This window comes from Nannospalax galili, unplaced genomic scaffold, assembly GCF_000622305.1.
Source record: "Nannospalax galili isolate Female #2095 unplaced genomic scaffold, S.galili_v1.0 scaffold241, whole genome shotgun sequence".
Lineage (NCBI taxonomy): Eukaryota > Metazoa > Chordata > Mammalia > Rodentia > Spalacidae > Nannospalax > Nannospalax galili.
This window is the reverse complement of record NW_008345602.1, coordinates 1,596,306-1,621,582: the sequence shown is the minus strand read 5'-3', so window position 1 is coordinate 1,621,582 and position 25,277 is coordinate 1,596,306.

Below are 25,277 nucleotides of genomic sequence, written 5' to 3'. Positions count from 1 at the left end.
AATTTTATATCAATTTGATGTCCAGATCTTTGGTTAAATATTTTGGGTTGTGGCTTTGAAAGTATTTACGGATGAAATCAATATCTGAATTGGTAGATTAAATAAAATAAGATTGCCCAATGTTGGGTGGGCCTGGTAAGTCTCATTGAAAGCCTTAATAGAATAAAAGACTAAATAGGGGGAAATTCTTTAGATTTGGACTCAGGCCAGGAGTTATGCTGTCACCTGTCTGTCTCTCCAGGCCTTGAATTTGGCCTGGACATAGATTGGAACTACACCATTCACTGTTGTGGGTCTGGATTTTTCAGCCTCCACAACGTTGTAACCTAATTGTTTATAACAAATCACACACACACACACACACACACACACACACACACACACAGGCTTATTGGTTCTATTTTGTGAAAACCCTTGACTAATGCACTAATACATATGTAATAATAAGCTGTGGTTTTAATTCCGTGATAACTTTTCACATGGAGCACTTTTAACGTACTACACTCAGAAGTACCTGCTCAAATATGTTTTCCATTTAATTTTTTTAAAGTTTTGCCATAAAACTAGAAGGCCATTTTATTATTGAATTTGAGAATTATTTATGTATTCTAGATACAATTCTTTTGTTAGACGATGTGGCATACTATTTCATTTTTAAAATTCTTATTTATTTATTTATTTATTTGTTCATTTTTTTTCAGTGCTGATCTTGAACCCAGGATCTCATTAATGTTGGGCAATCTCTCTACTACTGAGCCATATCTCTACCTCCCTCCTCTCTTTTTGAGATTAGGTTGTTCTAACTGGCTTCAAACTCATGGGCTCAAACAATCCTCCTGTTTCAGCCTCCTGAGTGGCTGGGACTACAAGCCATGTACCAGTTTTCCAGGCTTCTATTTAATTTATTAGTGGTGATTTTTTTTGTTGTCGTTGTTTTGTTTTGTTGAACAGATTTTTTTTATTTTTATTGAATTTTGGGGAGTTTCATATAATATATTTTGATCACATTTGGGCCCCTGCCCATATCTACATCTCACCTCTTTCTCCTCCATAAAGTTCTGCATTTTACCTCCCTGTTAAAGTATCTTGTTTTCTCCATTTCTCTCTTGATAACACCTGTCTCCTACTATCCCCCTCTCTCAATCTCCTTCTTCCCCTTCACCCCCATGATTCCTTCTATTTTCCTGGCTCCTTTGGTTATATCAGGATATATACTCACATCTAAGGATTTGGAGCTAAGATCCACAGATGAAAGAGACTATACATCATTTGTCTTTCTGAGTCTGTGTTACTTCACTTAGTATCTGGTTAGTATCTGGTTCCATCCATTTGCCTGAAAATTTCATGATTTCATTCTCTTTGCTGCTGAGTAGAACTCCACTGTGTAAATGTCCCACATTTTCATTGTCCATTCATCAGTTGAGGTACTTTTAGTTTTCTTCTTTTTCTTTTTCTTTTTCTCTTTTTATAACTATTGTGAAAAGAGCAGCAACAAACATGGCTGCACAGGTACTTTTGCAGTAGGATGTTGAGTCCTGTGGGTATATTCCAAGGGGTGGTGTAACCAGATCATACGGTAGATTTATCTTCAGTTTTTAGACTTCTCCGTACTAATTTCCACAGTGGTTGTACCAGTTTGCAATCCCACCAACAGTGAATGAGAGTTCTCTTTTCCCCACACCCAGGCCACACCTGGCATGATTTGTTCTTTAGATCTTAGTCATTCCAACTTGGGTTAGATGAAATCTTAAAGTAGTTTTAATTTTCATTTCCCTAATTACTAAGGATATTGAACACTTTTAAACATATTTCTTATCCATTTTTATTTCTTCTTTTGAGCAGTCTTTGTTCAGGTGTATAGCCCATTTTTTAGTTGGGTCATTTGTTTTCTTGCTTCTTTGGTTTTTGAGTTCTTTGTATATTCTGGATATTAATCCTTTGTAGATATATAGCTAGTGAAGATGTTCTCCTACTCTATGGGCTTCTCTTCACTTGACTGGTTGTTCCCTTAGCTGTACAGAGCTTTTTAGTTTAATGAGTTCCCATTTGTTGATTGTTGACCTTAGTTCCTGAGCAACCAAAGTCTGGTTTAGAAGGTCGCTTCTCACACATATCTCTTGCAGGATACTGCCTATATTTTCTTCTAACAATTTTAGATGTTAGGTATGGGTCTAATTTCTACACGTGGAAATCCAGTTTACCCAACTCCAATTTGAGCAGAAATTTTTAATTTTTATGAAGCTCACCAACTTTCTTTTTTTTTCTTACAGCTTTTCTATCTTGTAAAATCATGTACGTTTCCTAAGGTTGAAATGATTTTTTTCTTCTTTTCTTGCAGGAGTTTTATAGTTTGCATATTGGGTTTTTTCTAATTTGAAATTTGTATACTGTGAAATATAGATCAAGGTTATTTTTATTTTTTTCTGTAGATATCCAGTTATTTAAATTCTATTTGTTGAAAAGACTATTTTCCCTTCATTGAATGTCTCCTGTATCACTGAAGAAAATAAAATGAATGTTGAAGTGGAAATCTAAATTGAGGTTCTACTCACCCACTAGCTCCTGTGTTACTGTTCTCCAAGTCTCCAAAGCTTTATTTATTTTCCATCAATTGTCTTCCTGTGTTTGTTGTCTTCAGAATGGATATTTTTAATTAATCCATCTTAAAGTTCTATGGTATTTTCTTTTTGTTTGTGCAGTTGGCTTTTAAGTCCACTCTGATTTTTTTTTTGCATTTCAGATATTATGTTTATCAATTTCAATATCTTCATTTGCTCTTTTTCTAAAATCCTTTCCATGTCACTATTGAGATTTTCTGCTTCCTTGCACTCTGTTTACATGGTGTCCTCAAAGACACCTGTCTTAACATCCAAATAACACTCAACTTCTGGCATGTCTCCTCATTATTGAGTGGTTTTCCTCTAAATGGCTTCTCTCCATATCCAGGGATTTTTATTGGACAATTTTATGGATTTTTGTATCACTCTCCTATGGTAGCTCTAGACTAGGGCCACTGAGGCTTATTTATCAGATTTTGGTTTTCTTGAGCACCAAGTGAATGTGTGACAGTTAACTGAGGTCTTTCATGCTAGAGCCTCGACCTTGCCCGGCTCTGTACTCCTCTGGACTCTGTTTGGCCTGCCTGTTCTCAGTCTTCTCCGGCACTTGTTCAGATTAGTTTTGGGATTTCCAGGCACCAAATGTAGATTTTGCATTTCAGCTCCTTACAGCTTCTTCTCTTCTCTGTGCTTCCTATCTCACTCTCTCAGTAACCATTATTGTCCTCTTTATTTTCTTTTGCTTTACAATAGAACTGTACTAGATTAAGCTGCAATTCTTGTCTATTCCTTATAGTAAGTGGAAGTTGTTCACTTTGACATTCAGAAGGTAGGAGTGATTCAAATCTGGTGCTTTAGCTCTAGAAATCCCTTTTCTACTTTTCCCAGGAATAACAAACTACTCGGGCTCTTAGTTCTCACCTTCCTTTCTCCTTTATCGAGAACTTCTCTTTCCTTTCTTCACGGCCTCTGTCAGGTTTAACTCTGGTTCTACTACAAACAGTTTCTATTAAGGGTGACCTTGTCCTAATATAGCTTGGGTCTTTAGTTTGGAGAACTGGGACCTCTACAAAGTTAGCATTTCTGACCCTGATGTCTCTCCTGTCCCTGCAAACTGGATTCTAAAAATTCTTTACTATAAAATTCTGTTTCCCATTGTCTTCTGAGATCACATCCTCGCACTGGCCAGTGAATACCTGTTACTGAGTCTGTGGTTCTCTAATATCAGGGTGATTGCTGCCTTCTCTAGCAAACCCCTGCATGGGTCTGGATAGATCTTATACCACTGACTTATTTTGCTACCACTTGTTTTTTTTAATATTTTATTTATTATTTTCATTTTGTGTATAGGAGTGTATTGCCTGCATGTACGTAAGTGCACCCTTGTCATACAATGCCCTCAAAGGTCAGAAGAGGGCGTTAGATTTCCCTGGAACTGAAGCTACGGATGGTTGTTAGCTGCCATGTGAGTTCTAGGGATTGAACTCAAGCCTTCTACAAGAGCAGCCAGTGCTCTTAACCACTGAACCATCTCTTCAGCCCCTTGTTTATATTTTTGGACCTGAGAAGAGCTGTAGATGTTCCACTCAGGCTTTAATTTTTTTTTTCTTTGCTATTTCTGTTTTGTAAACAATTTGGGGGAGATTCACTGCCAAGGCTAACCAGTTTGGAATATTCCTTTTTTATATTCCTTAATGAAAACATGTATTCTTTGTCATGCAAGAACAGAAATATTCTTCAATTCTTGTGCTAAATTTTAAAGTCTTCAATATTGCATTAGATAATTGGTTAGTGGGAATTTTAGATTCATACTCTGTATTGGGATTGGAATGTATGTACATAAGAATGAACTTTACTTAAGGAAGGTTCTGGCCCTTGCTGCTGGGAGACCTCTAGAGGCCTGGAATGTCCTGATACATCTGAGGGCCCTTGTTTATGTGGGTGCTTTCACCACCAAACACACTGACAATGTGATTTATGACATGGGTTTTAGAACACGTCACTATGTCTAACTTCCTGAAGGACTAGAGGATAAAGATATTAGCCTGGAACCAGGAAGGGATCAAGTGAAAAAGCAAGCCATGCGAATAGTTATCAGGCCCAAACAATGACTGTAGATAGCAAAGGTCTGGATGAGATTTCCTGGTTAGCAATTCTCTGCGTATTGTGGCCTATCAGTGTGTTGGGAGGGAAAGCATTCCAGGGGGTGAGAGAAGCCTTGGGAATAAAACCCTCTCAGATCTTACGCAGTGTATTTTCTCTTTAGCAGGTTCTGATTTGTATGCCTTTGATGAAATGAAATTGAGTTCTGTGAGCATTCTGTTTTATTGAAACTGAGGAGGTGATAAAGAGCCCTGATTCTGTGACTAACTGCTACAATAAAGGTAGATTTGGTGCTATGGGGTGAAAGGGTCTCCTTCAGAACAAAGTTATGCTCAGTGTAATGAGGATATTAAGAGGTAAGGCCACAAGGGCTCCTTCTTCATGAACAAGATGAAACCCTTTATAAAAGAGGCTTTACAACATTCAACCCCTCTTATCTTTCTGCCTTCAGCCAAGTGAGGACACAGTCTTCTCCACTCTGGAAGATGCAGTAACAAGTTACCATCCTGAAAGCAGAAGGCAGCTCTTACCAAACAGTTGCGTCTGATTTTGAACATCTCACTCTCCAGACTATGAGAAAATAAATTTCTGTTCTTTGTGAAGTACCCAGTCTCAAGCTATTTGTTATAGTAGCACAAAAGGGGCCTGCCCAGACACTGAGGGACTCCCACATATCAATGGAATCTGAAATTGGGTCATTCTTGTAGAAGAAGGGGCCCTTCACCTATATCATGTGGCCCTACAGCTAGGAAGGTGATATTGTGGCTTTGGTGAAAATGTTAAGCACGCTAAAATAGCATATTATGATGGGACTAGAAATTCACAGCAATAAGAGAATTTAAGAGACACATAGGGAATGAGGCAGGATTTGTTGCTATGATTCTAGATTGCCTAATTCTTCCCTGCCATGCATCTTCCCAGGGTTCATGACGTGTCTTCAACAGTAAGGAGAAATAAGAAAATGAGAATCAGATGACAACCAAATGACCCTAGTGCAGATCTGAGGCAGAGGAGAGGGTGGCTAGGTAGCTAACTACATAGTTGCCTGCAAACAGGGTAAGAGAGAAGCTGGTGGGGGAGGCGGTGGAACCAGGCTTTGTCTGTCTCTGTTTAGCACATGGAGACAACAAGGCAAGAAGCACAAAAGTAAAGGAACACAGATTTAGTGGAAGACTCACATCCCAAGGGAGAAGAGATCATTTTCATCTTTCCTATTAGACTGAATGGCAAGGAGATTCTGCTTTTCTTTGGCAGCTGATCTTTGGAGTGGAAAGCAACTGTCTAAGGACAGGGATTGCAGCAGAGCAGAGAAAAGAAAGACCAGGAATCTTGGTGACATTGTTGAGCTGCTGAATTAGCCAATTGTGCAGTATACTCCATGTTTAGACTTCCTGTTATGTGAGTTGGCAATGCCCCAATTTTGTGTGTGTGTGTTTGCGTGTGTGTGTTTGCGTGTGTGTGTGTGTGTGTGTGTGTGTGTGTGTGTGTGTGACGGAGTGATACGTATCTATCATGTGCCCATAATTTTTAAAAATGTTTTATTTATTTTTTTATTTTATGTGTATGAGTTTACTGCCTACATGTATGTGCACCCATATTGTACAACGCCCACGGAGGTCAGAAGAGGGCATTAGACCCCCTGGAACTGGAGTTACAGACAGTTGTTAGCCACCATATGGGTGCCTAGATTCAAGCCCAGGTCTTCTGCAAGAGCAGGCAATGCTCTTAATCATTGAGCCATCTTTCCTGCCCCATGTGCCCATCATTTTAAGCCATTCTTTTCTTTTGATCTACTGAGCAATGTTTTCCTTGGAATAAAATTCTCGGGCATGGTGGTACACACCTTTAATCCCAGCACTCAGGAGGCAGAGACAGGCAGATCTCTGTGAGTTCAAGGCCTGCCTGGTTTACCTAGTGAGTTCAGAACAGCTGGGGCTACAGGGAGATCCTGTCTCAAAAAGACCAAAAAAGAAAAATTCTCTGTCTCTGTTTGGCAAGTATGGCAGGTCATGGGCAGAACAGTACTTCTTACTGAAAACCCAAAGAGGTTCAGTGATACAGTATGAGCCCGAAATGGAATCAGAACTCTAACACAACACAGATTTTCTTATGCGAAAGTAGTATTTCTCCTACACAGTACAAGTAGCATAAAAGACAACAAATGGAAGAGCTTATATCTCACCTGGGGTCCCCTAAATCAGCAAAGTTCCATTAAAAAATAGCAAGGAGGTACAGGGAGGCATGTATATGTAGTTGAAGATTTTCTTTTAAACACTTTCATAGATTTGGTGATCTATAAAGTAAAAGTCATTTGAGACCAAGTCCAAGTTGTTCTTATAAATATTTAAACTTCAGTAGACCACGTGGTATGGCCTACAGGTGTGTGCTGTTGTTGCAGATGAGGTTGGTGACTGTGGAATATGGTTACATGAGCTCCAGTGAATGAAGCGAACTCCTGTTCCAATGTACTGAAGATGCTATGCAACCTGTCTTCATGGCACATCTCAAACTATTTAGACTTTAGTTTTGGAATTGGTTATTTTCTGCAATCTAAAGAATAGAACTGTATACCAGGTTAGAAAAGAAGAAAACCTGCAACAAGGAAGAGAGGAACGAGATCGTGAGTGGTATTCAGTGTTTCTCAGATCTCACCTGACCTGTTGGTGTATTAGTCAGGGTTCTCCAAAGAAACAGAACCGGTAGAATGAATACATATATGTGTGTGTGTGTGTGTGTGTGTGTGTGTGTTCTGTTCTGTTCATTGCTTTATTAGTCAGGGTTCTCCAAAGAAACAGAACTGGTAGAATGAATAGATATGTATAGAGATTTATCAGCTTAGCTCACAGGATAGAGTCCGGGTAGTCTAACAATGGCCGCACCACACTGGAGAGGCTGAGAATCTGTAGTTGCTCAGTCCATGGGGCTGGATGTCTCAGTAGTCCCGATCTGGCGCTGAAGGTCTGACAAATTCCAAAAGATCAACTAGTCTTCAGTCTACAACAGCAAGACGAACTCACCAGCAAGAGAGAAGGCAAGCTGCAAAAAGCCCCGCATTCTCCTCTGCCTTGGTCTTTTATACCGGCTGCCATCAGAAGGTAACACCCACATGTAGGGTGTGTCTTCCAGCTTCAGATGATCCAATCAAGGAGATCTCTTTCATTTCAGTTAATCCCAGATCCAGTCAAGTTGACACCCAGGATTAGCCATCACAGTTGGTAAACGCTATATTAGCATTCAGTTCCACCTAAATGGAGGGTATGAGCTGTGCCTGGATAGAGGGAAGAAATCTACAATTCAGTGGCTGGTTTTAAATATTTTAAATCACACTTCTTTGTTAAGTTGTGCGTGTGTGTGTGTGTGTGTGTGTGTGTGTGTGTGTAATGTTCATGCAAATGTGTGGAGTACAGAGAATAACTTGTGGAATTCAGTTCTTTCCTCATACCATATGGATCCCAAGGATCAAAACCATGTCCTCAGCCTTGGTGACAGCACCTTTACCTGCTGAGCCTTCTGGCTGACCCTGTGGCTGGTTTTAAACATTTGTTTCGATCATACAGAATCATGTTTCTACATTACAAAGTCATTCAGTTTCTCATTCCCATCACCTGTGAATGAAGCTGACAATGGTAAGAACAACTTGGTTCTCTGTGGATTTGCCTGTTACTGAGCTTTATGAAGTTCTGGCTGACTTACCAGAGTGCTTTCTTGAGTGTTAGTAGATTGAGTGCTGTTTCTATTTGGTATTTCATTCATCTGATGATCATTATATTTTCTTATCATTCTAATATTTCAGTTTAGGAGGGTGGATTTGAATACAAACAATCATGGCAGATAGAGCCTTTGGTATTCTAGACATAAATATTTCCTTACTACCGTGCAATGAAAATCTATGAAACATGTCTTCAATTACAAGAACTTATTTCTTGACTTGATTTAAATTTGCCTATCCAAAACAGTGCACATAGATATATTTCATTTTCCAGAGAACAATATTTAAATGTGTAATGATAGAGATACTTTCCTAGGTCTAGACAGCATAAGAATGCATAGTAACTTCATACATTTCTTTGCATACTGCTACTGTTTAAGTCAACTGTTTACAAACCTCATGTAAACAACTTTACAGTCATACAAGGAGGTAAGGCTGAGGCCAGCTGGCATAGGAAAATTATTTTAAATGTCAGTTAGTAAATGTAGAAGGAATGAGAGAACTAGGGTAACAGCACTTTACAAACTCTGATTAGCTTATTTTTTTTCAAGCAAAGTTTATCACTGTTAAAGTCCTAGGTAAATGGTAGGTAAGACACTGGACATTCAGATTGTGCTAAACTGATAACACACAGAATAGTTTCTAATCACAAGAGGTCAAATAAAATTACACAATGGCAGATTCAGATTGCTTTGGCTCCACACAAAGTCAACATCAACAATTTAATGGTGAATAAACTGGAAGCTCTGTCTTTGAGATAACGTGAAGTGCTCAGTTTTACCTATCCACAAGTTCTGTTTGAATCCATGAAGCTTTTAAAACTACTGTCACAAGGCTAAGGATAGCTCAGTTGGTAGAGTGCTTGCTTAGCATGCATGAAGCCCTAGATTTGATTCCCAATACCACATCAACTGGGTATGGTGACCCACGCCCTAAATGTTAACATCGGGCAGGATCCGAAGTTCAAGGTCATCCTTGACTATACAGCAAGTGAGACCCCTTCTCAAAACAACAATAACAAATTGCCACAGGAAATAAGGTAAAAGCTAAAAACCAAAAAAAAATTAAAATAACAACATCCTGGAAGTCAGTTGGCAGTTATTCTTCAACAGTTGCTGAAAATGCGAACAAACAAAAGGAACTAGTCTACATTAGGCTCCACACACAGTATTCAAAGGTATGCAGCAGGGTGTACCCGCAGAAGGGTAGTGGTATGCGACATTCCTTTTTCCCCTTATCTATAATTTCCATTTTCTAAAATTCACATGTAATTTCCAGTAAGCATCACTGATGTTCTACCTTGGTACATGACTTGCCTGGCCTGTATGAGATGCTTTGTAGACTCTGGCTGTACTCCTACATCCCCTTGTCTGAACTCTTATTTTCTGTCCCACTTGAATTGTGAATTCTAATATTTGGCAATATGCCCCAAGTGTAATCTTACTGGCTAAGGCAGATTTTCTGATCTAAAGCAATTAAAGATTAGTGTGAGGGCTGGAGAGATGGCCCAGTGGTTGAGCAGCTGCTGCTCTTGCAGAGGACCCAGGTTGAGTTCCCAGCACCCACATGATGGCTAAAAATATTCATAACTCCAGTCCCAGGGAATCCAGCATCCTCTTCTGACCTCCAAGGGCATTGCACGTTGGGCAACTCAATTATATTGTTGACTCTCTAGAATAGTCTGTAAGCCAGAATAGAGATTAAGAACATGGTCTCTAGAGAGTTTGGAAAAAATTATTAATTTTCACTATGACTTAGTGTTTTCCTTTGCGAATTAAAGGAAATGCAAGAGGCTATTTCAGAGGGCTGTTGCAAGGATTAAATGAGATAACAGCAGAAGAGTTCAGTATGGTGTTTGGCTTATAATACATAAAAGTAAACCATTATTATAACTATTGCCAGAGTCATATAAAAACCTCAAAATAAACATTGAATTATTTAGACTTCCAATCTTCAATGTTATTTCAACCCGAAGTGGTGCATTTTCCCTGATTTAAAAAAATACCTATTTAAAATAGGACCAAATAGATCATTTTATTTGGTTCACAAGTACATCAATATATTTCTATTTTTATTATTTTAAAATCTTATTTATTTATATTTTTATGTATTAGTGTTTTGCTTCATGTTTGTAAGTGCGCCACTTGCATACAATGCCTCTGGAGGATAGAAGACAATATTAGATCCCCTGGAACTGGAGTTTTGGATAGTTGTTAGCCACCATGTGGGTGGTGAGAACCAAACCCAGGCCCTCTGCAAGAACAGCTAGTGCTCTTAACCATGAACCATTTCTCCAGCCTTATATTTCTATTTTGCTATACTGTGATTTCATTTTTTTTAGCTCACTGACCTTATATGCTTTGAAAATTTAAGACTCATGTGGGTCCCGAAAGAACTTGAGTAGAACAACATCAAGCTTTCAGGTAAAGCTGAAGTACTTTTTTTTTTAAATTCCTTCTTGAGATCTTTTTTTTTTTTTAAGAATTCTATTTTTTATTGATTTTTTTGTGTGTGTATTTCATACAGACCATCCCAAACTATCTTAATCATCTTTATACCCCCATCCCAAATGGCACCTTTCCATAGCTCCCCCAACAACTGGAGCCCATAAGGACTTTTATAGTACACAACCTTCCATGAGAATGCACAAAATTGGTTTTAGCATCTGGATAATTGAAGCCTCTGGGGTTCTCATGAGGGCCACAGGATTCCTTCTGGGTTATTATGTTTATCAATAACCAGTTGAGCCATGGCTCTCAGATATAAGAATCAAAAATCTCAACTTTTTATGAGAACATCAATTAAAATGAAGAAATAAAGAGATGCTTATCTATGTGGGAGGTAAAATGATAGAGAATTTTGAGTTTTAAAGTAATGATACCCTTCTAAACCCAGTTAGTTCAAGCACAGAGAAAAATATAAAAGTTTAATTACTTCAAAGTGATAAATTTCTTAGCATTTTATACTAGCTAAATTAGTCATTTAAACAAAATCACAATTTTTTTGTTATATATTAATTAGGATTCTTTTGGGGGGGGTCTTTTTGAGACAGGGTCTCCCTGTAGCCCCAGCTGTCCTGGAACTCACTATGTAGACCAGACTGTCCTTGAACTCACAGAGATCCACCTGCCTCTGCCTCCCAAGTGCTGGGATTAAAGGCATGCGCCACCATGCCCAGCCTTTCTATTGTGAGTTACAGAATCTTGAGCCATTTGAGTAATAGTGAAATGTGTGATCTCACACGACTGAAAGTCCAAAAGCAGATCCTTCAGGACTGGCTCGCTTTGGAGGCACTAGTTCTAGCTCCCAAGGGCAGTTCTTTGGGTCTGTTTGCTGGTATTTGCTGGCTTCACAAAAGGGCAGCCTTAACTGCGCCCATCCTTAGCTTCCTCCTGTGACTCTCACGTAAGTTTTCATTTCCAGAAACTCCAACATGGTCCTGACTTCACTGGTTAGAACTGTGCCCTATCCTTCATTTTTTAATGAGCAAGGCCGTAGGATGGCTCCTGCAACCCATGGTAAGGGAGTAGAGTGTGCCCTTGGGAAGAGGGGAATCGGTGCTGGGTGAACAGTCCACAGGGAGCCATCAGGAATCTTTCTGAAGCAGGCATTTTCCCCCCAGAAATTAGTTTTTCATACAATACTTGGTGTTTAAACAATTATGAAAGAAAGCAATCCAAACATTTTTCCCACTTGATTTTCTCCTTTACTGAAATGACAACAATTATGAGTGGGTGTAATAATATTGTTTCACAAATTGTCTATCTCCAGCTAAGTTTGAGAAGTCTAAAATGACTCTGAAGACTTTTGCACTGTTTGAAGTTTGGGAAGATTTAATTGGTAATTTCCTCTTAAATTTTAGGACATAGGACTTTAAAAAATGTAAATGCAGTCTAGACTTCAAAATGTTGTTATGGAACACGTATTTGATGTTTGACAAGTTTTTTGACACTCTTTAATGAGCTTGAATATCCTTAAGAAATAAATTTACCAAGTACAAATCTGAGCACAAGTTTATAAGTTCAGCATTTTATCCTTGAAAGGATAGAGTAGCATCTAAATTCAGGGAGCAAGTTTTTAATTTTCTCAAAGTTAAAAATATCTACATGTCTAATAATTTCAGCTTCATTACTTTTTCTTTGCCTTTTCTTAAAAAAAACCCATTTTCTTATTATTAGCAGTGCCTAAGTTATTGTTTATGAGGACGAGCTAATGACATGAATTGAACTCAGAACTGGAAACAAGTCTCAAGAAGCTCCAGTGTCTCAGGAAAGCCATTCATTTCTCCAAATCAGATTTTTCTCCTTGGGTTGTTAGGCTCAATGGATCATTTATTCATTCATTTATTTATTCATTTGCTCAATGATAATTTATGACTGCCTGTTGTGGCTGGAGAACTAGAAAAAAATAATGAAGCGGTCCTTGCTTTCTAGGACTTCAAAGTGACACAGATGACACAGCCCAAGGGAGTTTTATAATGAGTTAAGTTCTATGATGGAGATGTGAGCAGGTATTTTGGAAGGAGCTGGAAGGCATACTGAAGTCACCTGAAGGTTGGAGGTGGGGGAAGGTAGTTTCCTTGGAGATGGTGATACTGGAGCTGAATATAGAAGGATGAGTAGGCATTAACCAGGCAAGGCAGGCTTAGGAGTGAAGACATTCAGAAAGAGGAGACAGTATGATTAAATGGATGAAGCAAAAACATAGCTTCATGTATCAGCAATTCATGTTACTGGAGAGAGATTGTGAAGCAGGGAGTGGGAACAGAAAAGATTGGAGCGATGAGGGAACCAGAAGGCTTTGAGTGGCTTTCCCCGTGGTAGGTGATAATTCATTAGAAGATGTTACTTAAGGGTCAAACTGAAGCTTGTCAAGTTTGTCTAATCTCATTCTAGCCTTCTTTAATTCTTTTTTTAAATCTTCAGCATTTAAAACAATTCAAATGAAATATTCAAAGGGTTTATCCTGCAATATTCCACCTTCCCAATATCACTACCACTAAATCGCTTATCAGCATGGTACTGCAATATATACAGAATAGAGTTGTAAACCTTTGTGTTTGAACAAAATATAATTGTTGTGAGAGTTGCCAAAGAAGTTTATCAAAGCCCCCCTAATCTCCCCACTATTCCCTAGAGTACATAACCTTCAGGTTAATTTCCTTTCTGTTTTCATAATGTTAACTATTCCCTCATATAACACAAACCTAAGAACTTTCAGAGTACTCTGTTACCTGCCATCCTCCATCTAATACATAAAAACTCTGGATATTAAAAAGGAAAGTTCTCTATTTTCTATGTTTCCTCCACAACTTCCTCCACTCTTCTTTTGGTTAGAAGAGTCTCCTATTAAGATGCAAATTCTAGAAGTGGGGTTCATTATGCTATTATCTGATAATGGTAGTATGAATTATCTGATTATTAGATATCCAGTGAAAAGGGAAATGTTCTTGCAGTCTAGGGTCAAGTGTCCACAGGTGGAAAGGGGCCTGGGCATCTGAGAGGGAAGGCCCATGTCTCAGCTCTACCCCATCACTGGAGAAAGTCATTTTCAGTCTGATGTATTTTTTCTGTAAAAGCAAGCAAGGGTCAGGAACTACATAATATATCTCAACAAAATAATAGAAGGGTTTATGATTCTAAGGGGTAAGTCTAAAGCCACTAAATAGCAGAGTGATTCCTCAATCTGACTGTAGACAATACTGCCTTAGAAAATAATGGGACTCCTGCCTGGCTGATGTGTTCACCTTCCCTTGGAAATTGAACACACACAAAAAAATATTCTGAAGCACTGTATCACACAGACACTGCCCTGAAATTGGAGTGTGCACAGCCATCCACATTTTCATCCTCGCTTATAAGGTGAAGGTAGGGTCCCTAATTCTTTCTCTCTTAGATGAATAAATAAGAGGTGCCATAGCACCTGGAAAAATTCTTCAGGATTCCCTAGGGAAGGTGGGGAGTCACCGAAGAACTTGAAGAAGAGAGTATATGGAAGTCTGAACAAAAAGAGAGAAGAAGGAGGCCTTCTTACAAGAGAAAGGGGAAAAGCATGGCATGCAGGAGGCGTAGTCTCCCCACGAGGCTTCCCTCTGGAAAGGCTCTCCTGCAGAACATATAAATGAGTAGGTCACATCCCTAAGGCTTCTGTGCTTCCTCATTGCTCTACAAAGCCAGCTTACTGGGTATGTGATTCATGCAATTACAAACAACATGTATTCACAAGACCCTTCATTTGATTTAATGTTTTGCTCTTACTGTACAAAATTCTTAGTTGTTTTTCTTTCGAGCTTCTTTTTGTCATTGAAGCCCAATGGGCCAATAGAGCATGATCACAAGATGACATAATGCATGCCACCTTTTTCTGTCGTCTCACTTATACATCATGTTCAAGATACCCCATGAGCACAGAATTCCCACAGACCGATTGATATGTGGAAATTCAGAGACTCAAAGCAAGTCTAGGGCAAATGTAAAGCAGCTATTTCTTCTAAGAAGAGACTTAAATCCTCATCACAGTCTTAAAGCTGAGCAAGCATCTCCCATGACCCATTTGAGATCCTCAAGACACCAGCCCTATTAACAACCCTTGTTGAGGGAGGGAGGAAGCTCAGGATACTCATGAGGCTTAGTAGAAATTCATGGTCTTCAGGAGACCCTCTCTATACACTCCCATCCCCAGACATTCCAGTCACCACTATTTAAGAGGCAAACATAAGACCAGGGTGAGACTTTTTCCATGCTGCAGCTGCCTATAAGTCTTCAATACCCCTCTAAGTCACCCCAATATACTCACTGGTTCACCAAGATGGACTAAGACAGGATCCTTTGTTTGGTCTGTTGGTACCATCTCTAAGATGAATAGGCATTTCTTTATATCTTCTCAGGAAGAGTCACTCGACAGCAAGTATGCCTCATTCATGTCTGAGTAAGCAGAAGCTCTGATGGTTGCAGAAGGCCAGGCTTCTTGTTTGAATGAGAACATTGTTGAGTGTGGAAACAAGGCAACAATGAAGCCATGCCCTCTACAAAAGTAAAGTGTGTTTTGTGAACCATAGCCTGACAAGGGGTTAATATAAAAATATGTGGGCGGGGGGGGGAGGCTGGAGAGATGGCTCAGCAGTTAAGAGCACTGACTGCTCTTGCAGAGGACCCGGGTTCAATTCCCAGCACCCACGTGGTAGGTACGAACCGTCCTTAACTCCAGTTCCAGAGGAATCCGAAGCCCTCTTCCTGACCTCCACGGCACTGCACGAAATGGGTGCACTCACATACATGCAGGTAGTACACTCATACACATAAAATAAAAATAATAAAATATTTTTAAAAATATATGAGGAACTCTATGTTTTTAATAGCATTCATGATACTCTTTTCCCCTTTGTAGCCAAGGGGTCTATATTTTCATTTTGCATTGGAATCCAAAACTTAGTAATTATCCCTATTGCCTTACCTCTGTCTCTGTCTTTGTCTCTGTCTCTGCCTCTCTCCTCTCTTCTCTCTCTCTCTCTCTCTCTCCTCTCTCTCTCTCTCTCTCCTCTCTCTCTGGATGTGAATGTGTGTATAGCATGTTGTACATCTGAGATCAGAGAACAACTTGTGGGAGTTGGTTCTTTCCTTCACCATATAGGTCCCAGGAATCAAACCCATTTCTTGGCCTTGGAGGTAAGTGCCTTAACCCCCCGAGTCATCATGCTGGCCTGACCCTACCTCTCGATATCTATCTGAGCATTTAAAATAATTTTTGCATATTTATATTCTTAACAGACTGTATTTGGTCTGATGGGGCCTTTATTTCCAGCCTGCTCCACATCACCCATCCTTAGCATTGGAAAAGGAGCAGGGAGGCTACTGTGTCAAATCACACTCATTGGCTTTTAAAAAATTATTTCGTGTATTATTTTTATGTGTGTGAGTGTATTGCCTGCATGTATGTAAGTGCACCCATGTAATAGTAGTCAGTGCGCTTAACTGCTGAGCCATCTCTCCAACTCCAGCTTCTTTATTTTGAGTGAGATTTTTTGTTTGTTTATTTTCTGAGACAAGGTCTCCCTATAGCCCAGCTGGCCTGGAGCTCACTACATAGACCAGGCTGGCCTCAGTCTCACAGAGATCTGCCTAGCTCACAGAGATCTGACTGCCTGAGTGCTGGAATTAAAGGTGTACACCACCACACCCAGCTATCATTGACATTATCAAGTTGAGCTACGTCTAGATTTATTGAACTATTAGAAGATCAACTTGGCTTGAGTGGTAGTAAGTCCAGTGCCTTGATGGCCTCCATAAGCAAGCAAGTTACAAGCTTGGAAAAGTTCAAAGAGAAGATGTAACCCACTATTCTTAACACTTTTGATTATCTTATACCATTATACTTATATCCAGATTTCACTAAACACTATCAGAATTTTCTGCAACAAAATTCATACTTGTAGCATCTGGCCTTGAAATATAAGAAATATCATCTTGATTAATTATGCTTTGTTTCAAATTCAAGTGACAGAAAGAGCCCCTGACCCATCACAAAAAGTGACTTCTGTCATTAAATACTTTTCTCTCTGTTTTATAAGCTTAGAAGTAAGTGAATAGGGGTCAGTATGTACTCTCCAGTGTTATAGCATGATGATTAAGGCCCCTCTAGTTTGTTAGTTTTCATTTCCTTTAACCTCTGTATCAAGGCTGCCTTGCAATATGAGATGGGTATAGAGAACAAGCTTGTGAGCAGGAGGGAAGAAATAAGAAAAAAGGGAAGAAAAAGAACAGGCCTTCCTTTAAGAAACTTTCAGAAATCTATACAAACACCATTATTCCATCACATCTTAAAAGATGTGATCTTAAAAGAAAGATCTAGCCATATAGTCATATTAAATATGAATGAGACTGGTAAATGTCATCTTACAATCTCGGCATAAAGCATAGTTACAAAGGTAAATCAGGAGAGTGGAAGCTGAGCTTATCAAACTTTCAAGTCACTCATGACCCTACAATTCAGCAACGACTTCTCTTTTCAGTTGTTCAATGGAGGTTGTTCAATTGGTTTGTAAATTGTGATCATTTTCACTTATGTAACTTGTTAATTTATTTAGTATCTAACTAGATTCATTTTCTAATATCAATTGATATGCCCTACTAGTTAAAAATGGCAGGCAATTTTGAATGTGCACTGATAGCCCTTTTATGAAGCTTTTTAGAAGCACATTTTGCATTATATCCATAATGGTTCGGATTCAGATTCGGGCTGGCCTCAGAAATTTGGGTTTCAGTCTGTGGACAGGTGAGTGGTAGTGAGATAGACAGTTGCAGAGCAGAGCAGACTGGGTTGTCTCTTCCTGAAGAAGCCCATACAGCCTTCCCATGCAGCCCTGCACAGGACCAGATCTTTACAAGGACACTCACAAAATCCACCCTCTGGCCTCTCTTCCTGTATCTTCAGGCAATCTGCAAATCCCAGGCCCTTACTATTGCACATTGTTCTCTGTTACTTATGACTTCCTGTCTCTGCTTCATTTCTGATTTTCCCTACACAGCAGACTGTGACCTTCTCCACTGAACAACAGAAGCAGCTGGAGGATCCTTGTTGACCTACCTGGGGGAGTGCCAGGGTGGTGCCACAAAGGCAGAAGGAAATGCATGCTATTCGCCTTATTCATGTACCCAATAGGCAGGTAAAATACCAATTTCTTTACTCAATATATTAACAGTACATATTTAACAGCACATAAGAGTAGGTCCTAATAACTATGTAATATCTGGTTTTAAGTAAACTAAGAGCTAATTACAGTTTTGATACAGATTTACTTTATAATACAGTATGTCTGAAAGTGTTCAGTACATCATAGACTCACAAAGTAATTAAAAGCAGCACCTTTGCAGAGTCTAACTCGAATAGCTTCCTATTTATTTTTCTCTTGCTTTGCATTTATTGCAAGCAGCTCTGAATTCCTATTAGTAGTAATGATGTTGGGTAAAACTGTGAGTTAATTTAGAGAAAGATATTAAATAATCAAACTTTCTATCAAAATACAATCAAATAAGCAAAATTAGAATATAATTCTAAAAGTTAGTAGTTGGGTGATGTTTTCATGGATCACTACTAATTTCTCAAATCCTTTTTCGTGTGTGTAAAATTATGTATACTCATGTATACATAATAAGTCAACATAAGTAGCTTTTATTGTTATTAATATTATTAATTGATATAGGATTTCCATAAGTTTTGTAATAATAGTGTGAAATCTGCCTAGATCCTGAGAGATTACATGGTGCTTTACAAAAAAAATGGCTTCTAAGATGGTCTCAAAATAAAGTTGGAATATCAAATGCCCATCAGTAGGGACTTTATTAAATAAAGATTCATCCACTCATTCAAATACTATTAAGTCATTAAAGGAATAAGGATTGGCTAAAATGCAGGGAAGGAGGGGGCCTGGGTGTTATCACTGAGGCATGCAAGTTGCAAAAGGCTTTAGAGAAAGTGGAGGGTGAGACCATTTTTGAATAATGAAGGCAGCAGTGTGACCAATGAACAAGTAGCAAAGACGAAGAAAGCAACTGGAACATAGACCCAGATGCAAGAAAACGCCTGGCTCTTTGTTGAAATGCAGGCAGCTCAGTGTGGCTGGATTTGAAGTGTACACTGGGGCACAGCTAGATCTGAGCTGGGATGGGTAGATTGTGCCAAGCTGGGGTGTCATGTCGAAGCAAGGTCATGGGGTGTCATGGATGTCTTCAGGTAAGGAAACAACATGACCAGCACAATAGTCTTGAGGGATCATGTGCATGGCTGGGGGGTCGGGGGGGAATTACTCCTGTGAAGGGGCCATCAAGAAAGTATAGACCAGAAGGGAGGTTGCAGTAGGAAGGGAAAGAGGCCCAGAGCAGCAGAAATTGGTGACTTGGCTGAGAAACCAAGGGTAACCTCCAAATCTCTTGGCTGTTAGAAAATGTAGAGAAAGGAAAAAAGAATGCAGCAGCAAGAATCTGGAAATTCCTGTCTGAGGTGATTAGAGAACAGCTGAGTAACCACTGCTATGTCGGCCCATGGGAGATCACCTTACAGCAGTAGGTTTCAGTGATTACCTGACTGGCAAAGTTTCTTGTGTGCCTGTGGATGCAGGATGCATACATGTGTGTTCATGGGGAAGGGGTGGATGTGCATGCGTGGTCAACAACCTCAGGTAGATAGGTACCTTTTTGGTTTTCACATAGTCCCTCTCACTGGTATCTGGGGCTCCCTGGTTTGGTTAAGCTGGCTCTTCATCAGGATCTGGGAATCCTCCTGTCTCTGCCTTTCCAGTGCTGGGATTCAAAGCATGTGATGTTATTTCCAGTTTTTGTGTATGTGGCTTCTGGGGGCAAAACTCAGGGCTTCATGCTTGCAAGCATCTCACCAACTGAGCTGTCTCTCAAGCCCTGGCAAAGTATCTTTTTCATGATGAGTCAGTTGTATAAATGATCTTTTATTTCAGTGTTGTGATTTATTTCCAAATAATTTGCCTCATGCTGCATCTTTGCAAAAGGAGCTTGATCTAATTACTTGGAGGCTGATTCATGACAGCTCCTATTTCAAGCCCCTCTACTTGGCGTGCCTTGGTGGTCCAGTCTCTTTCATCTGACTGAAATGTCACAGTCTACTCTAAAAGTCAAGCCAGGGAGGACTCTGAGATGGCATTCCCATTCTGAGAGCAACATGAGCCTGTTCGGATGGGGCATTAAAATGAAAGAAATTCCAAAATGCACAGCAAATGAGTCTCTCTCATACCTTCATTACTGAATTTGTAGAAACTTGATTTTGTAGTTAAAAGTGGAATGTTTTTAAAGCTACAGTAAAATCCAGAAGCCCCCTTTAAAAAGAGGCCAGATAGACTGGAGTGGGGAAAACAGTGCCATGCCTGTGAAGCTTACAATTCACTTGGCTTTGCTTGTTTGGTGTTGAAAGTGACCAAAACGAATCAGGTCCAGAAGAGCATTCAGCAAAGCTGCTTTTCTGACTCTCTGCTTCTGCCCTTCCTGCTTTTGCTGCTGAGCAGATTGCAAGAGCTGGTGCCAACTCTACATTGCTTAATAATAATTCTCATTAGCATGCTGCCTTGGATGTGTATCGCAGAGCAAAATTTAGTTTTTCCTTGGTGTGAATCAAGAGAAGAGCATGAAATTCTCAGTCTGCAAAGGGTTTGAGGATTGGGCTGGGGGCTGCCTTTGGACATGCGGAGTAGCTGCCTGCTTTCTTCCCAATAAGGAGGGAAGGAGACAAAGAGGAATTTTACTCCCAAATGGGGAACTTTGTGTTCTTCCTGCAGCCTCTGTGATTTCAGCTGTTTGTGGCTTGCTATTGAGCAGTCTGATACATTCCAAACGCCCAGGGCCTGTCCAAGTCCAATGTCCCATGGAGTGAATGCTTGTAGCCCTGCTTTGTGCATCTGACCAACACAACAGCCCGGCCAGTGTAGTACCTGCAGCTCCATGACTTTCCCGAGGTCGCTCACATTAGCTTTCTCTATGAAAGTGAACGAGAGGCTGTTTACTCTCCTGCAGATGCCAGGGCGACTTGAACAGCACTCTGAGGAGACACGTACAACCTTGCACATTCACAGCCTATTTAACAGAGGCCGTATTTCCCACAACGGGTTTCACATGCCATCTGCTGTCACATGGTACCACGTGCCAGGTCCTTATAAGAAATACATTCGATCACCCACTTTCTCACTCCTTTAAAAATGACAAATTGAACAAGACATTAAGTATGGTTTCACACTAAAGGAATTATGTGCATAGCAAATGTATTGAATTAAAAAGGAAGTTTTATTGTCATCCCTGGCTGCAAAGTGGCAATCATACACCCTCATGAAAAATTTAGAGAAGTTATCAGACTTAGTGGGTAGTGGAAAGACACCACTGAGAAGTAATCTTTCTGTGTGTGAATCTACTTGCCAAAAGAATGACAGTTTTATAAAAACTGGAAGGAAAGAGACTAAGGAATTTTATAATTTTTCTTTCCTTTTGGTGCTGGGGATAGAACCCAGGGCTTCGTGCACGAGCTGCACCCAGCCCCTTGTGTTCTTCCTTCTCCTGTTGGCCGGCCCTTTCTTTCATCTGATCCAGCGCCTAGCTCAGTGGTAGAGGAGAGCCACATTCTGAAAGGGTGAGAGGGCTGGTACAAAGCCTACCCGGGAACAAATGAATTAGCACATCCTGTCACGTCTCACTCTTGAATGATGGCGCCTTCTTTGTTAATTGAAAAGAAATGTAAAATGGGAGAAATAGCAAGAGAAAAAAACTGCAAAAGAAAAGATTTCTAGCTCTTCTTTCTTTCTTCTTCTTTATGACCTGTGACAGCACACTGTACTGTCTCACAGTCTTACATTTTCATGTATTATTCCGATACTGTCTGTAGGGAGCCTAGAACGGGCTGCTGGAGAGACAGTCTGTAATTGAAAGTTCTTTCAAGAGAAGGACTTCTATCAGGTCTGCCGAGGGAATAGGAGCTGCACGCTGGCTTTTTTATGTTTGCCGGCTCTGAAAGAATGCAAAGCATAAAGAAATTGAATGGTGTTATTTCTTTTATAATTTCTCAGTGGAAATATAGTTTTCAAAATTATTGATAAGATGTACCAGTCTAACCAGGGCTTTCAAGATGAAATTGCAATCTATAGTGTGTTTTAAGCATGGGGATTATGTTTGGCTTCCCTGAGCCAGTTTAAATAATTACTTTAATATGAAATAACATATAAATTCACAAGTTGTTGCCATCATGGCTGTTAGAGAGTGCTCGACTTTTCAAACACTTTGTCTCTCAGTCATAAATTCATACTACACCACTGGTCCTTGTGTGAGTTGTTTTAAGCGGCTTTAGTCTCTTGTTTTGGGCAGTGTTGAAATATTAGATGTTTCTGATCTAAGGAATGGAGATGAAAACCTAATGAAAACATTAGTATTTTAACTAGCATGGAATCATCTGAGCTATCACATCTGCATTTCTTAGAGCAGCTGCTCAGCTTTCTGTATAGCTGCTCGGTTGTCTTTTCCTCAAAGTCAATGGCTATAAGGACACATGGAATGCATTCCAAGCCTGTTTGACTCTCAGTTCCCTGAGGTCCCTGAGGACAGGCACATGCCGAGGTCTTCCACTTTCCATAGTGTGCTTTCACTGCCCATCTAGATTTTGTTCATAGTAACAATGAGCTATATTACTTAATGGCTTCAACTGAAAAAATGAAACAAACAAACAAACAAAAAACCCAAAAAAGCAGACTCCCTTACTTGTGGTTCAGGTATTATGCTTAGAAAGACATGTTAATATTATGTTTATGCAGCAGTATTGAGAGTGGCGAATGTTATCATTCACAAATGCCCTCTCAGATCCTGTATAATAGAGCTCACTTTATTCAGATGATTTCTGCAGAAGTCTTAGTTTGTTTCTTGGTCTTCCTAACAAGCTTGCTGGCGATTTGTCTTTGGGTTGTACACTCACTGTGTACTCCCCAGAGCTGTCAACAGCCTTTTCTTCAGGTCTGTGACTTGGACCTGACCCTGTCCTCCTGGTCCAATCAGAGCAGTACCCTGGATTCATACCCACATGGAGGGGAAAGATGCTGTCTTCTTGCTGAGGAGCTGCCACCTCACGGCTGCTTGTACCCATGTTCTTCTTCCATGTGGAAAGTAGAAAGAGCAAGCCAGACTTCAACCGGCTACAGACAGGCAGTGATAAATAAGAACCAAAGCCAGAGAAAGGAAGGCACGACTGTGCTGCCCCTCCTGTTTAGTTCCCAAGGACCTGCTACCTACCGCCTTCATGAGCTCCCCATGGATCCTATTGCTGGATCCCATGAGTTTGTGATGAGCTTCTGTTCTTTGTAACCCAAAGAGGCCTGACTTACAATAGAAATGAGTGATGTGGCCAACAGCGAAACACTTACAGGCTAGAGGTGTCACCTTCTCCATCCTCCATGGAGGCTAGAATTACAAAGAATGAAGAGGGAGAAACAGGAAAATTTCTCAGTAGTGTTGAGTAACAAGAACTAGCATTTGTGTAGATTGCTACAGTTTTTCAAAGCCGTTTCCTAATCACGTTCTCGTATGACCTCAGTCAGTCTAAGATGAAGAGGGTATAGTGGGTGACCAGTCACATGTCACAAAGTAACAGAATGGCCAGTGGACGTTAGCGATCAAGGCTGAGGACAAAAGATCCTGCAGTGTACTTCCTTCTGAGTTCTTGGCCCTCCCAAGTTTTGGGCCCAACCTCTCAGGTTATGGTTTTACTTGGAAGGGCCAGTTCTGAGAATTTGCATGATCAATTCCAAACTCAGGAATGCCTCAGTATTCTGAACCTTGAGACATCTATAGGAAGTAGAGGGTCAGTTTCCCCAGCAGGTCCACCTTGCCCCCTTAAGGAAAGAGAGTAATGGGCTGGAGAGATGGCTCAGAGTTTAAGAGCACTGTACCCACATGGCAGCTAACAACCATCTGGGACTCCAGTTCCAGGGTATCTGACACTCTTTTCTGTCCTCTTCTGGCACTGCATGACATGGGAGCACTCATAATATAAAAATAAAAAACTTTTTTAAAAAAGAAAAGAAATAAAGGAGAGTAGAAAGGTAAACAGAAAGCAGAGTGGAACCTGACACTCAAAGGGCATTTTTCCTAGTCATAAACCAAGTTAGAAGCTGAACTGTGGTTTGAAAACCACTGCTGATTTTCACACTCTAGCATGCTTCTTAACTACCAGGTGCAAAGAGGGGAAACAGGGCCAAGCCACATTGCTGGATCTTATCCCAGAGGCTCTGAGAGCCTAAGACTGTATTTCCAACATGCTTCTTGGTGATATTGATAGTCCTGGTCCCGCAACTCCTTGTAAGGAAACTGCCAGCCTAGGGCATCTCACTTCTATCCTGGACTTCTCATACATTGCCACGTAGCATCCTTTTATTAGTACACCAGGCAAGGTACTTTCTCCATGCTCTTGCAATACTGGCATCAATATTTCAAACTGTGATTTTCCAAGGAGTAATAGTTCATATAAAATACCCATTTTATGTATACATCTACAATTTTGTGCTATTCAACTGAAATCTGAAAAACGTTATTCTGGACACAGGCAATGAACACTGAGGCTAGAAGTAAAAGAATTCTAAAGCCTGGTGTCCATGTTTCCTTTGTGTGCATTTTCATTAATAAGACTACCATTTAGGAACCAGCTAAGCAGTAGCAAGATATATGGGAAGTGGTAACTTCAGATTTGAACATAAAATGTACATCAGGAGAAAAAAAATAAAGCAGAAAATAAACAAGATGAACTCAAAATACTGTAGCAAATGTTGGGCTGAAATACTGCCAGGTGTGGAGGTGTAGAAAAATGAACACACATTTTGATGGCACGGCACAAAAGTGTTTAAATCCTTCTGCAGAAGTTTCAGAAAACTGTAGTTTTGGCAGGGATCTATGAGCAGAGTTACTGGCTATATCATGTAGGATGCCAACAATATCTGTAAGGATTACCTTGTCCGGCCTCAGATGTTGCATAACTCCTCTAAAACATCACTTCCACATATGCCAAAGGATGGAGCATGCAGGGAGGCATCAGAACATTTCTCTATACGATGAAAATATACCAGAGGGTGTGATTCTCAATATATGGTAGCTAGCTTGTGCTCTCTTCACAAAGCAATACTCATGCCAACAATATCTGTAAGGATTACCTTGTCCGGCCTCAGATGTTGCATAACTCCTCTAAAACATCACTTCCACATATGCCAAAGGATGGAGCATGCAGGGAGGCATCAGAACATTTCTCTATACGATGAAAATATACCAGAGGGTGTGATTCTCAATATATGGTAGCTAGCTTGTGCTCTCTTCACAAAGCAATACTCTTACAATGGACTCAGGTGGATATATTTGGTGTATGAGACAGGT